Source organism: Onychomys torridus, chromosome 8 (assembly GCF_903995425.1).
Source record: "Onychomys torridus chromosome 8, mOncTor1.1, whole genome shotgun sequence".
Taxonomy (NCBI): Eukaryota; Metazoa; Chordata; class Mammalia; order Rodentia; family Cricetidae; genus Onychomys; species Onychomys torridus.
Genome location: NC_050450.1, coordinates 75,220,699 through 75,235,156, shown reverse-complemented (window position 1 = coordinate 75,235,156; position 14,458 = coordinate 75,220,699).

Below are 14,458 nucleotides of genomic sequence, written 5' to 3'. Positions count from 1 at the left end.
CCTTCCACTGAAACTGATACCTACTATCGAATATGAGGCAGTTTTTACTAACTGAATTCGTACCTAACCATGTGATGTACATTAACTGGAGACAACTTGGTTGATTGCAAGTACATTAAAAACAGCTGGGTGGGGTTGTAGGTGACATTTTGAGTCACCTGGGGATCTACCCAAACACCACACTGGGCTTATGTGTAAATTACTGAGTAGGAGACAGAAGTTACCTGGACCTCCTGCAACACCTCACATCCAGAAACCTACGTTTTTTTCTTTTTTCTTTTCTTTACATAACCTGGGCTGGCTTGGAACTGGCTATGCAGTTGAGGATGACCTTGAACTTCTGATCCTTCTTCTGGCTCCACTTTCCAAGCCCTTGGGTTATAAGGCATGAACCACCCTGCCCAACTACCTTGCGATTTCTTTTTATTTTCTCCTTTCTAAACTGTCAATGAAAACATGTTTTTGCCCCCACGCCATGCAGAACCCCAGTGGTTCAGTGAAAAGGCTGGACTTGCTCTGTCCTCTGGCTCTGGCAGGAATTCTTTATCAAATTGACCTGCTTTCCTGCTGGAAGACTCTGCCCCACTCCACCCACCTGGTGCCTCCCTGGATTTCCCGACTGTCATGAGTTTATTTTTTAACCTTCTCTTCCTTGAAAAGCACCACCCCACTGACCCAGAATGCCGGCTCCTCCTCTTCGGTCATGTTGACCATTCCTATTCTACTTTCTGGGGCTAAGCGACCTCATTAACTTCTGAAGACCCTGGAAAAGCATCAACACTAGGGCACCTTAATTCCTCTTAAAGTCCTTCATGCATACTCTCCCATCCCCCACTATTGGGGATTGAACCCAGGGCCTCTCACACACCAGGCAACCCTTTTCTAGTTTTAACTGGTTGAAATTACTATCAGGAAGAGAGAATTGTCTCTGCTTCTGAGCAGGGCATGGGTGGGCCTGGTTGAGACTGGTACTTTCTTATTAAGTCCACCTGCCTTGAAGTCTGAGGGCCACTTCTGGTATAACTTAGGCTCTGGGTCAGGAATTATCAAGCGAAGGGAAGAATTACTCTCTCGAGTCTCCAAGCAGAAGCACTATAAATCCTACTTCCCAACATAGCCCCAGGTCCTGGGAATCCCAGTAAACCCAAACAAACAGCCTCCTATCTCAGAGAGCTCACCCATCCCTATCATCCCTCCTCCCAGCCCCGCCCGCTCGCTGCCGGGACTGGCGGGACCCGGACCTCGCCACACTCCTCGCACGCGCGCCCCGCCAGGGCGGAGGGGCGGGTGGGGGTGGGGGGCGGGAGGCAGGGGAAGCAGGGGCGGAGTTCCGTCCTCCGTTGATTGGCTCCTCGCTGATGGGCTGCGGCCGTGCCGGACCAACCAGTGGCGTGTTGCTATGTGCTGAGCCGATGGGATAGGCGCGGGGGCGCGTCTGTCACCCGGCAAGCCCCCGGCCCGGACTCCGGAGGGATGCGGAGCGGCAGTGGCGGCGGCGGTAGCGGAGACTGTGGCTTTAAGAGCGCGCAGGGAGCGCTGGAGTCAGCCGTGCAGACCTTCGTCGCCAAGCACTCCGGAGCCGCCGAGCCTGGCGCTGGCGGGACCGGGCAGCCTGCCGCCAGGTAAGGGGATCGCTGGCCGGTCGCGCGTGGGCGTGGGGCGCTGTCCGCGCGGCTTCGGGCTGTGTGCCCTGGAGGCGGTCGGGCTCCCGTACAGCCTGCCGTCCAGCTCGGCTGGGGCGATGCTGGCGAGGTCCCGCGGGGGCTCCCCGAGGGTTCCCGGGGCGCCAGGGGCGGGGAGCAGGCTGCCGCGGCCACGTGACCGGTTTGTTTACAAACACTGGCGCGCGCTCCGAGTTCGGGGCTCCGGGAGGACCGCGAGCTGATTGGCGATAGTGGGGACCCACAGATGTGGGCGCTGCCGCTTCCCTCGTTTGGCGTGGTGCCCCCCGCGGGTGGCACACGGTGGCACCGGGCTGTGTGGTCTCTGTCTCCACCGAGACACTTGGGTCTGGGGCACACCGCTCTCAAAAGTCCCCAGAGTGCTTCGCCAGCCCCAGGCCGAGGGGACCGCAGCGAGTTCCTGCCTGGACGCTCCCGGCGCCTCCCCAGCGGCCTTGCCAAGGGGTGGGCGCGAACTCTGCTGCCAGACCCGCTGCGGGGGGCCTCTGCGGAGGGTCCCTCCCCGGAGCTGGCTCCTGTCTCTCCCTGCTTCAAGTTTCCCCTACCTGGTTGCTGACTCCCTTCGGGTGATTTTCCTGAAACAGTGGTGGCATTACTCGCGTCTCGATGCTGGCACTTGGGAGGGGGAGCACGCCTGTTCCTTTGGACCCCTTGTGCAAAGAACTGCCTGCTAACTCTGACTTCACTTTTACCCACCGCTTTTTAAAAAGCCGAGTGGACCTCATCCTCCGATTTACCCAGCCTTCCGCAGCCCGACCTCTGGAAATGGCAAATGGGTCTGCCCAGGAGCTCTGCTGGGGTTTTTGTTTTGGCCTCCTGGTTGATTCATTTGTTGTTGCCACGTTGTTGTGTCTTTGAGCTACTGACTTGGAGAGTCCAGGGCTAACGACCGCCCTCGCTACCAGTCTTTTGTCCTCTTCATTGTAGGTGGGCTGTGTCCAGAGCACTGGGCAAGACTAGGGATTATTGCTTTTCTGTACCTCATTTACAGAAACATTAGAGGCACAAGGGAATTACAGCAAATCTCAGACTTGTAGCTTTGCGATAGTCTGCTTTGGGAGTTCGCAGAATCTGATCAGTAAGATGGGGCTCACACTTCCCCACCTCCCTTTTGACGCACGCTGCCATAGGCTTTACCTGAATTCAGCCTACCAGTCTTCCGCTTTCTTAGCATTTAATGCTGATAGTCTTACTTTCGAGGAAGTTTCTTTCTTTATAAATATTTTTTAAATCCTGTAGTTTACAAAATAATGGCTTTATTATGACATTTTTCATACATACGTATCATTGTGCTCGGTTCATACTCGACTGACTGTCCGCCCCGTTTTTTTGTCCTGAGCTGTGATAGGAGAGTCTGTGAGTTCTTTACACTGAAAGCAAGCCAGCCTTGCTTTCTCTCAGTAGAGGAGAGCTGGGTAAAGGTAAACTTCCCTTTGGCACTATGATTGGCTCCTCCTTTCATGACAGGGTCAGATGGGGAGGAGTGGGGGCCTGAGCTCATGTCCTGCCTCAGTCTCAGCTGGACTCTGCCTTGGCAGTTTAGAATTCACTAACACCTTTTCTTGGATCTCTCTGCTTGAATTGAGGTAGGGGTGGAAAATGAGAAATAGCCTACATAAGAATACAGTTTTTTCCTAGCTAGGAGTAGTGGTATATGACTAACCCCAGAACTCTTGAAGATATAGAGGCAGGTGGATCACTGCAAGTTTTGAGGCCAACCTGGTCTGTATAAAGGGATTCCAGGCTAGACAGGGCTATGTAGGGACACTTTTTGTTTTTTGAAACAGGATTTCTCAGTGTGTAGCCCTAGCTGTCCTGGAACTCACTCTGTAGACCATGCTGGCCTTGAACTCACAGAGAACTTGAGACACTCTTGTCTAAGAATAAACAAAAACCTTTCCGTTCTTTAGAACCATGATTTTCCAGCTTTTGTGGGATCCACAGTAAGGAATATATTACAGCAATGTGCACTGGCCTGCCTTCCACTGAAAGAAGTTCTGGGAAGCAGTAACTATTACTCACAATACCTGCAATATTCTGGGTTTTTTTCCTACTTTATTAGAAAAAAATTAGCTAGTAGTCATGACTCATTAATTTGATTTCCTAACCAAATGGGTCATGACCTTCAGTTTGAGAAACATTGGTTTAGGGCGGAGGTCTTCAAGCCTGAATGTGCATGATGGCCATAGGAGTGTTGAGAAATACAGTGGTTAAAAGAAGAAATATGTGTGTGTGTGTGTGTGTGTGTGTGTGTGTGTGTGTGTGTGTGTGTGTGTTTTACATATACATTAAACACATATGCATATGTACAGTGTGTTAATTACTCCAGAGAAAGTTACTTTCACTCTGTCTCATTTTGAGACAGGGTCTCGTCCAGGCTGGCTTTGAACTTTTGTTTGTTTTGTTTATTTTTTGGTTTTTCTGAGACGGTTCCTCTGTGTAGTTTTGTGCCTTTCCTGGAACTCACTCTGTAGCTTAGGCTGGCATCAAACGCACAGAGATCTGCCTGCCTCTGCCTCCTGAGTGCTGGTATTAAAGGCGTGGGCCACTACCATGGGACCTGGCTTTGAACCTTTCTACAGTACTCCAGCCTCAGCCTCCATAGTGTAGAGATTGCAGGCATTAGGCACCACACACCTGTTTAGAGTTGCTAGTTGGGGCTGCTTGCTTTTACATTCGGTGACCCCTTAGATGATGGTGCAGGTGGCAGGTTAGAAACACCGGTCTACTGGGGGTTGATGGCAGTGAACATGGAGAACAGATATGGTGTCAAGGCAGGTAGCTGTCCCACACAGGTAGCTTTCAGATCACTCAGCTGCTAGCCAGTCACCCTTTGGGGCCTGGCATGGTGGTGGACACCTTTGGTCCCACCACTCAGGAGGCAGAGGCAGTCAGATCTCGTTCTGCCTGATAACAGGTGGGGCGACAGAGTGGGAGCCTATCTCAGAGGCTTAGGCAAAGAGGGCAGCTCATGCACCCGGCTTCACTCCAGCTCATGTGAGGCTGCTGCTCACTGCGCTAGAGCTCTGGATGCTTCTGAGTGCGTGGGGGGCTGGAGATGTGAGCAGTGCTGACAAGCTGCTGTGCTGTTCACAGATTATGTGCATTTTCATTGTCGTAATGATGTTAATGGTTCTGAGGCAGTCACTGTGCCTAGGGGATTAACAATTGGCCAGCAGAAGAAAGGATTGATTTTGTTTAATGTCTGGCTGGTATTCCAGACTGTGTAGCCTGAGGGAAAGGCAGGCTGTGACTTTATTTTGATTTGGGGGTTGGGGGCGGGAATCAGGGGCTTGTCTATCATCTGATGTTAATAAGAGACTCAAGTTCCCACATCTCTTGCCTAGTCAGCTGGTTCTTTCCACTGCATGGGCACAGTGTGTGCAGGTGGGTCTTCTTAGTCATCGGTTCCTGACGCTTTACCTCTGCCTTCGAGTACAGATACACATAAACACACTGGTGGAGGGAGCTGCACATTCAATTCCCCCTCTTATTTTGTCCAAACAGGTTGGTGGAAGAGATTTCTTTTAATTAAAGCTGCAGTTGAGCCTTACAAAGGATACTTAATTATCCAAATTCAGATTCTACTATGGTCTTTCTTGGCAAAGAAGTGCCTTGTAGGAGAGCATTCACTGTGAGATTGTTTAAATTAACTTTAATAACGCTCCATTTGACCTAGCTGCTCATATTCAGTTTTGAGCACATAGAAAAAAAAAATGGAAGCAACCAGAGTGGCAAGGGACAAGAAGTCTTAGTTAGGAAAAGAGGGGAAAGGAAGGGTTGGGAAGGAGATGAGGCACTGCTCCCCTTGTAAACGATCTCAGCATTCTCTGGGTCTCTCAACCAAACCGCTGGGTACTTTGACAAGCACAAAGCATCATTTGAATTCTAGCCTACAGTGATGGAGAGCTAGCCAGCACCCTCCTGCCTGCCTGCCTGGCAGCTAAAGGTATTTTGTTAGGGCTGACAAGTTTTGGGTGATGTTATCCATAACAAAAGGTGCTGTCTGCTTGGGTCTGGAAAAGATTGATTGCTTCTGCCTGATTTCCCCGTGGGCTGTGGCGGCCTCTTCTTCCTGCACTTACTTCAGTGTAATGCAACTTCATTCTCGGTGTCCTCCCCATCGGCCCCACCTTATCACCTGCCTTTCATCATTTCTGCTGCAACTGCTTGGGCCTTTGTGAAGTTTCTGAAACACGCCATGCTGTCTTTGAGAGTCTCTTCACGGTGCTCACAGGCTGTCTCCAGGCTCGCTGTGTGCCCAGGCTAGCCTTGACCTACTGGTCCTCTTACCTCTACCACATGACTGCTGGGATTACAGGTGTGCGTCAAATTTAAGCCCTTTTCTTCCCTTCTGGGTCATAGCTTTATCTTTTGTTTTTATTTTTGTTTGTTTTTTTTTCTTCCAAGACAGGGTTTCTCTGTGTAGCTTTGCTCCTTTTCCTGGAACCCACTCTGTAGCCCAGGCTGGCTTTGAACTCAGAGATCTGCCTGGCTCTGCCTCCCGAGTGCTGGGATTAAAGGTGTGTGCCACCACTGCCCCAGCCACAGCTTTATCATTTTTTTTTTGTCTTTTTTTTTTTTGTGTGTGTGTGTGTGCTTTATAGAGCACTTTGAGGAAATATTATAACATATAAAAACTACATAAAATCTTGCTTGCCACCTGCACAGTGGTGAGCTTTATCTTTAAAGATTTATTTTCCTTGTATGAGTGTTTTGTCTGCATGTATTTATGGTGCCAGATTAGAAAAGAGTATCAGGGTCCCGTAGAACTGGAGTTCTGATGGTTATGAACCACCATGTGGGTGCTGGGAACCAGACCAGAGTCCTCTGCAGGAGCAGCAAGAGACATAATCTCTAATCCTCCGTGTTTTTGTTGTTACTTTCCTTTAAGGAATGAAAGACAGCCCCTCCCAGACTAGTTATCAGCAGCTCCCCACCTCTTTACCCACAGGCTTTTTTAACCCCTTAACTTTGTTTTGACAGTTTCTCGGTATCTGAGGCTGGTCTTGAGATTTATTATGTCGGGCCTCTACCACCCTAATAGTGGATTTAGTTACAGGCTGAGTTCTATGTCTTGCTGGTCTTTCATGCATGCTAACTAAGATAGCAATCTATCAAAGCTACATCCCCAGCCCCCAACTTTATTATTATTTTGTAAAATCCGTCTACTATCATCTGGAAATACATTGTCTTCTTGTTTATTGCAGTGGAGTATTGAGAGCATCCATTGCTCACTGCTGACAGTACTTGGCATTTAACAGGTGCTAGATAAATACCTGTTGGTTAAAAGCCTAAATGGCCAAAGGAGCCAAGCTTTAGTCTCTAGAGCAGGAAGCCTATTATTTATTTATTTATTTATTTTCTTCCCCCTTTGGCTTTTTTGAGGCATGTTTTTTCTTTGTTGCCTTACTTGGCCTCCAACTCACAGAGATCCACCAGCCTTTGCTTCCTGAGACAGGGTTTCTCTGTGTAACAGCCCTAGCTGTCCTTTGTACACCAAGCTGTCTTCGAACTCACAGAGAACATCCTGCCTCTGCCTCCCAAGCACTGGGATTAAAGGCATGAATCAGTATTTTTAAGAGGATACAAAAATAAAATTTTTGTCTTTCTTGGAATGAAGATAGTATTTTCACAATTTCTTTTGCATTTTTCACAGATTTTGTTTTTGTTTTTCGACACAGGGTTTCTTTGTGTAGCTTTGCGCCTTTCCTGGATCTTGCTCTGTATCCCAGGCTGGCCTCGAACTCACAGAGAGATCCGCCTGCCTCTGCCTCCCAAGTGCTGGGATTAGGGACGTGCACCACCACCACCGCCTGACAGTATATATATATTTTATTCCTGTAGTCTATTTATAGGTTACCAGTCTCTGAAAGCTCCATGGTCGCTTATTGTTAACAAACATCTCTTGGCCCTTCCACTGACCTCACTCTGGGTCTCACTGTTGGTTTTTTTGCGTTTTTTTTCTTGACATGCATTAGCATTTCTATCAGTAATCACATATTTCATTAATATCAGCAGGCCCTACAGTGGAGCTGAGGGCCTGGCTTTGGAATCAGAAAGAACAGGATAATTAGCTCTGTGACCTTGGGCAATCTACAATTCTCTAAATCTTTGGTCCTTATTTGTAAAATGGGACTAATAATAGTTGCCATCACTCAGGATTTATGAGAGGATTAAGTGAGAGAATACAGGGAGCCCGGAGGTTGGCACCTAGGAAGCACTCAGGGCCTGCTATTAATAACAACATCAATGGTGTGAGGTGGCTTCTCATTCCCAGCTTGCAGGAGTCCATTCCTAATCAATTGATTGGCAGTGAGTGGTGGGCAACTACCAAGTCTTAATTTATGTTAACTAAACAAAGATCAGAAACACACTCAAATCTGACAGAACTGAATTGGAAATTATTTTATTTGGAAATTATTTAGTCTCACTGTGTAGCACTGGCCTCAAGCTCACAGACATCCACCTGCCTCTGCCTCCTGAGTGCTGAAATTAAAGGTGTGTGCACTATCCCAGCTGGCTGGAATGGAAATTTAGAGATTATCAAATTGCATACAGACTGTTGTCCAACTCTTTTTTTCTTTTGAATCTTAAGATGGGGTCTCCCCTCTTAACAGCTCAGGCTGTTCTGGAGCTCACTAGCTCCAGCTGGCTGCTCTTACATTAGTTTCCTATTTAAGACTTAGTGTCTTTGGAAGAAGTAATATTTATGGAAGTTTTAGAAAAGGCATGATGTTAACTGGGAGGTGGTAGGAGGCAAGAGTAGGTGGGTCCCTGAGTTCAAGGCCAGCCTGGTCTACAGAGTGAGTTCCAGGACAGCCAGGGCTACACAGAGAAACCCTGTCTTCAAACAATCATACATACATGCTGTCTACCTGTGGCCACTCTTGTTTTATCCTTGATTAATCAAGCTGGACTGACTGGAAGCTGCCTACTGAGGCCCTCTTTTCTCCAGAATGCTTTCACAAGTGAGTGTCCCTGCTTTAACTGGAAACCCCGGAGAAGGAGCTTTATATAACTTGATTCTGCAGTTCTCAGGATTTAGATTGTTGAAGACAACTACAGCCTCCTATGTCTCCTTTAAGGAGTTTGAGGGAGAAATTATTTGAGAACATAGTGCCAGGAAAAGCTTTGGCCCTCTGAGGAACTGGTATGCTGTTTTTTTTTTTTTTTTAGAATTGGAAATTTATAACTGTTCATATTTCTGTTTTTGCTTTGGCTGTTAGGAAGTGCAGACCCAAAACTGGGCACAATTTAACTAACTCCATAGAGGCCTGCACCCTAATATATTTTCAGTGTTAACTTTATAACTTTTTTTTCTAATTTCACATGAATGACTTGTAACTTTAGATATAAACTAGACTAGATATATGCTGGATTGGGAATTGAATCTAGTTATTGGTTTTGTTTTAGAAACCTAAACACTGAGGCTTATACAGTCAAAAAGGACTTGCTTAAGATACAGCACTAATCAGGTAAAGCATAGCTCAGTGGGTGCCAGGGAGGTGGACGAAGAAGCTCCGGAAACGTGGGCTAGGTGGAACTATGTGAAACAGGGCTTCGATTGTTGGCATTGTATAGACTAGGCAAGGCAGTGCACATCTGTAATTCCAGTGCTTGGGAAGTGGAAGCAGGTAGATCAGCAAGTTCAGGGCCAGCCTAGGATGTGTGAAAAACAAAAGCTGTGTCTCAGGTCAGAGGTTCTTTCTGTTCCTGCATTTGTTAGAGGAGTACCCACTTCTCACCCAACCCGAAATTGCCCATAATGTTTCAATCCTAAGCAAAGCATGCTTCCTCCAAGATGGGTAAAGGACCCTTTTCCAGGCTGGTGCATCTCTCCAGTGTGGTGCAGTGTTGCTATCTGCAATTTTGTTTTGTTTTTTTTTTCAAGACAGGGTTTCTCTGTGTAGCTTTGGAGCCTGTCCAGGAACTCATTCTGTAGACCAGGCTGGCCTTGAACTCACAGAGACCCACCTGCCTCTGCTTCCCAAATGTCAAAGGCATGCACTACCACTGCCTGGCTTGCTACCTGCATTTCTGCTGCATGGCTGCTCTGTCTCCCCAGCTATAGGGCAGCCCTTCCTTGTGATCTTGAGAATGGAGCATGTCCAGACAAGATTGCCAGCTCAGAGAGAAGCAGGCCTGGAGTTCTTTTGCATGTTTCTCACTGGGAAAAAGGTTATGAAATGGCAAAAGGGTACCACTGGGCTCAGACAGGGTCTCTGGGTGAATGGTAATTGAACTTTGTTCTACCCAGTTGGCTTTATTTTGTTTTGGTTGATGGACGCCTAGTCCTGGGAGACACTGACCTTCCCAATGATTTGCAGCGTTTTGTTTTTCCAGTTCCTTTTGGGGATATAATAGCTGGGGTTTGGGAGCTTAAGATTGGCCACAACTGCCAGAGGAGAATAATTGGGACCAGTAGAAAAACTTCTAACTTGGGGCTAAAATGTCATCTTGTTTTTTTGTTTGTTTGTTTGTTTGTTTGTTTTGTTTCGTTTACATGGGTAATAATCGTCCCTCAGATAATAAGACCTTTGGGGGATAAAGATGAGTCCATAGATCTGCCCCCTACAAGCACACTCTCCAACCAGTGATGAAGGCACATGTGTAAGTAACCAGGGCACAAACCAGAAGGAGCTCAGTGGCTGTGGAGACAGGGAAAGAAGGGTGAGGCGTTAGAGGTGGGCCTGAATAAAGAGGGTCTAAGTGGGGGCCGTGTATACCCCAGGGTGCAGAGCGGAGAGGATGGGGATGCTGCTGCTTGGGTGCCATTGCTGTAGCAAGGGGCAACTTGGTGGGAGCAAACTGTGACTCCCATTCTCTGCAGAAATGAACCAAGTTGAGCAACTTGGAGCAGGTTCACTGGCACCCCTTTAAATGTCCTCAGGGGAAAACTCCCTAGCTTCTCTTTCTCAGTTTCTTGTCCCCACTTTGTGTGAACCCCTGACTCTCCTGCCTTTACCTCCAAAGGCTGGGATTTGAAGGTGTTTGCTTTCTTCAGGATTTGAGGGAAAGGTTATCCTCACACCTAACTAAAGCCTCACACTGAGGGCTCCACTAATAAGAACCGAAGCTAGATTAAGCTAGTGCCGAATCTCTCATCTTCTCCTCTGGTTCAGGCTGTGTGTCCTCCCCCTCACCCCCCACCCCGTTTTTCCTCAGTTTTACACTTATTATCTTACGTATGTGGATGTTATGCCTGTGTGTGTATGTCCATGCTCCATGTGTGCACCTGGTGCCTGAAGAGGCCAGAAGAGGATGTTGGATCCCCTGAGACTGAAGTTATATAGATAGATGGTGGGTTCTGGAAATTGAACCCAGGGCCTTTGGAAGAGCAGCCAGTGCTCTTAACTGCTGAGCCATCTCTCTGTTTCTGCTATGTATTGTTGAAGTATTGAATCTGATAGCATTCCAATGACATCTCAGATACATATTATATTATATATATTATAGGTGTGATACATACCTATAATCCAAGCATTTGGAGGTCAGAAGATTGTTTCGATTATGAATAGGCCAGCCTTAGCTATGTATCTTGGTCACATGTACACACCCCACCCCAACGAAACCAGTAATTTGTGTGTGTATATAATTTTTATTTCATTTTTGTGGTGCTGGGAATTGAACCCAAGGCCTTGTGCCTGGCAGTCAAGCAGCATTTCTGCCACTGAGCTATATTTCTCAGTCCAAGAAATAGACTCTGAAAGTGTTCCTTTGCATTTGGAGCATTCCACCATCCCTGTATCTATATTATTCTATATCTATCTGTACCTCTCTAGCCCTATATTTTGTTTTTGCATTTTAAGACAGCGTCTTAGCAAGCCTCTCAGACTGTCCTTGGCCATGCTGTCCTACCTTCCTCATAACATATAGATTCTTCCACTTAGCATAAACTCTGGAGGACACAGGGACCAAGAGGACATTTCCCCAGACCGCTTCCTGTTCGTCTGGATAGAAAGGATCCACCCCAGGACTAGGGAAGCAGGAGCGGAAGGTGCACGAAGTCAGGGTCAGTTAGTTACGTCACCAGTTTAAGCCCTCTGCTCAGGCTGGCCTTGACCTCTCAGCCTCTTGCCTCAGCCTCCCAAACACCAGGGTTTCAGGCATGCACCCCCACACCCAGCCCAACCAAGCCTCCCAGGTCTGGACTTCAGGTCCAGCTTTTGGGACGCCCCATAAACTAGCTCTGCGGAAGCTTCTTAAATGGAAAGGCTGACTTGGCAAAGTGCGTGTAAATCTATCCTCCATGCGCTAGGCCTGAAAGGAGCAAGGCTTTATTTGTGAATAAGGTCTGTCTGCTGCTCCCAGGTAGAGAAGCCCAGAGAGTCACCATGGAGTCAGTCTTCCCTGGCAGGCAAGTGCGCTGTCGTCTTCTGTGCAGCCTTTCAATGCTGTGTCTCTCTCCCCTTTCTCACTCTCCATTTTAAAAAATTTCAATTTCCAGATTTCAGTTGTTGAAAGGCAGGGGAGCTCAGGCACAGACAGTCTGTATCTAGAATGTGGGATTTATGTGAACCGGGGATAAAAGAGAGAAAGCCAAAGGCATTCTGACGGCTGAACAGCAGAACTGTATTGGCAGGTCGGGGATGGATAGCTTGTAGTTAATTGGAGCCCCGGCTGTGCCCTGGAGACCCATCAGTGAGAGAAATCAAGGTCGTGGCGGTGCCCATAGTCCAAAAGACATTCATTAATTCAGCAGATAGTTGAGTTTGGGAGCACAGATGCATCAACTGATTAATCACTTCTGGAATGGCAAAGATGGAGCTGGATAGACTGAGCGGATGAGTTTTGAGGGGAGGGGATCAGACTGGAGCTTGAAGACAAGGGGAGGTTTCTGGGAGACATGGGCTTTGAAGAGCTGCATTATTTCCTTTGGGGAGTAGGTAAGTTGGGGGTCACACTGGGTCTCCCTATTTAGCTAAGCCTGGCCTGCAACTCACTTGCCTTGGCTAGCCTCAAGTATACAACAGTATTCTTGCCTCCACCTCCCAAGTTCTGGGATTCCAGACAAGACCACTCTTAGCTTAAGTCTCTTATTTTCTAAAACTGTTCTCAATCGAGCTTCTAAGTGGCTGTTTTTCATTATAGTTCAAGTATAGCCCTGTCTAGGGACAGAAGAATGGGATAGCTCTTTGGGTCACACAGACCATAGACTGAATGTTATTTGTTGTGTTTTAACCAGGATTGTCATCTGTGAGCATGATCAAATACAAAAGGCTGGCACTAAAGGGTGGCAGAATTGGCCTGGAGGAAAAAAGGGTGGATTAGGCCCTCTCCTGCATTCAGCAGAGGCAAAGTTGAGAGGTCCTATGCTTGGCCTGACCAAAGTCCAAGATCTATGGTTTAGACTGTGGGTTTTGTAGGGCATCCTGGGAGAGGATGCCTGGGTTGGGAGTCAGAGCTTCTCTAGGGTCCAGAAGGTACACACAGCCTGGGTAGGGTCACGTGGGACGCTCTCACGGGGTATAGCAGAGTATGAAGGCTCAGGAAGGCGGAACAGAGTATCACAGCGGACAGGTCAAAAAACAGGTTCACGCAGCGTGGCTCATCTGGGCTGTGACCTCACAGTGCTGAGTCTCAGACACCATCTACCAGCCCTGGTTGGTGACTTGGCCCCTCAAGAGTTAATTGCCTTTGTGGGGTGTTAATGCTGAGTGCCATTAATGGAGGAATGCCCAGAATTAGGTATGAGACTTGAGCGGGTGTGTGAGAGTACAGGAGAGCAGGTAAGCAGAGAATAGGTTTAAAACCACCAGTGTGGTTCCACGAATCCGCTCATCGTCCCTGATTAACCAGTTTTCAGGGCTCCCTAGTGTGCTGAGTGTGGAGTCCTGTGAAGCCACTGTGAAGGATAGGTCAGAAAACTAGACCTTTTCAGGCACTTCCTTGTCCTGGGGGATAAATTCTATCTCAGAGAAAGGTACTCATTGTGTGCGGGGATGAGGGGCCACCAGCTCTGCTCAGGTTTGATTTGTGCGAGGTAGTAAGGGATGAGCAGCCATTTACGGGGCACAGGAGATAGATTAAAATACAACAGGTCACTGGAATAATTTGAAACAGAATAGTAACTAGCTTGGTCTGTTAGACAGGTTTGGAGTAGAGTGCCGAGGCTTGGCGCAGGCTCTTGGTACCCCCAGAGGGGTTTGGACTGTGCCCTGTAGTCCGGTAGGGAACTGGTACAGGCTTTGAAACATGAGAGAGATGCACTCAAATTGTGTTTTAGAAATAGAGATCTAGAATGAGCTGGAGAAAGAAGAACTGAGTCAGCGAGTCGGGAAGCAAGGGCAGTAGCTCATGGTGAAAGGACCGGGCTTGTGAGGTACTGCTGTTGAGGACTGCCATGGATGATAGAATTTAGCACTACTCGGGCTGGGGGGTAGCTCATTGGTAGAGTGCTTGCCAGGCATGTCTGTGGCCCTGGGTTTGATCCCCAGCTTTATAAAAAAAAAAAAAAAATCCGGCCAATTAGCCAAACCATACAAACAAAACAAAACCAAACAAAACCAAACCAAACAAACTAGAGTCAACTGATTAGGGACCTGAACTATAAAAAGGAAAAGAAAAGGAGTTGCCTGCTTGGTCAATGGGGTCTTTAAGGAGATGGAGTGGGACTGAGGCCCTAACAGCTAAGGCTCTGGATTCAATCCTCAGCACCTACCTGGTAGTTCATGATCATCTGGAACTCCAGTTCTAGGGGATCCAATGTCCTCTGAGCTCTGCAGGCACCAGGCAGTCTCTGCACATAGAAACACTCAATACATATAAACAAA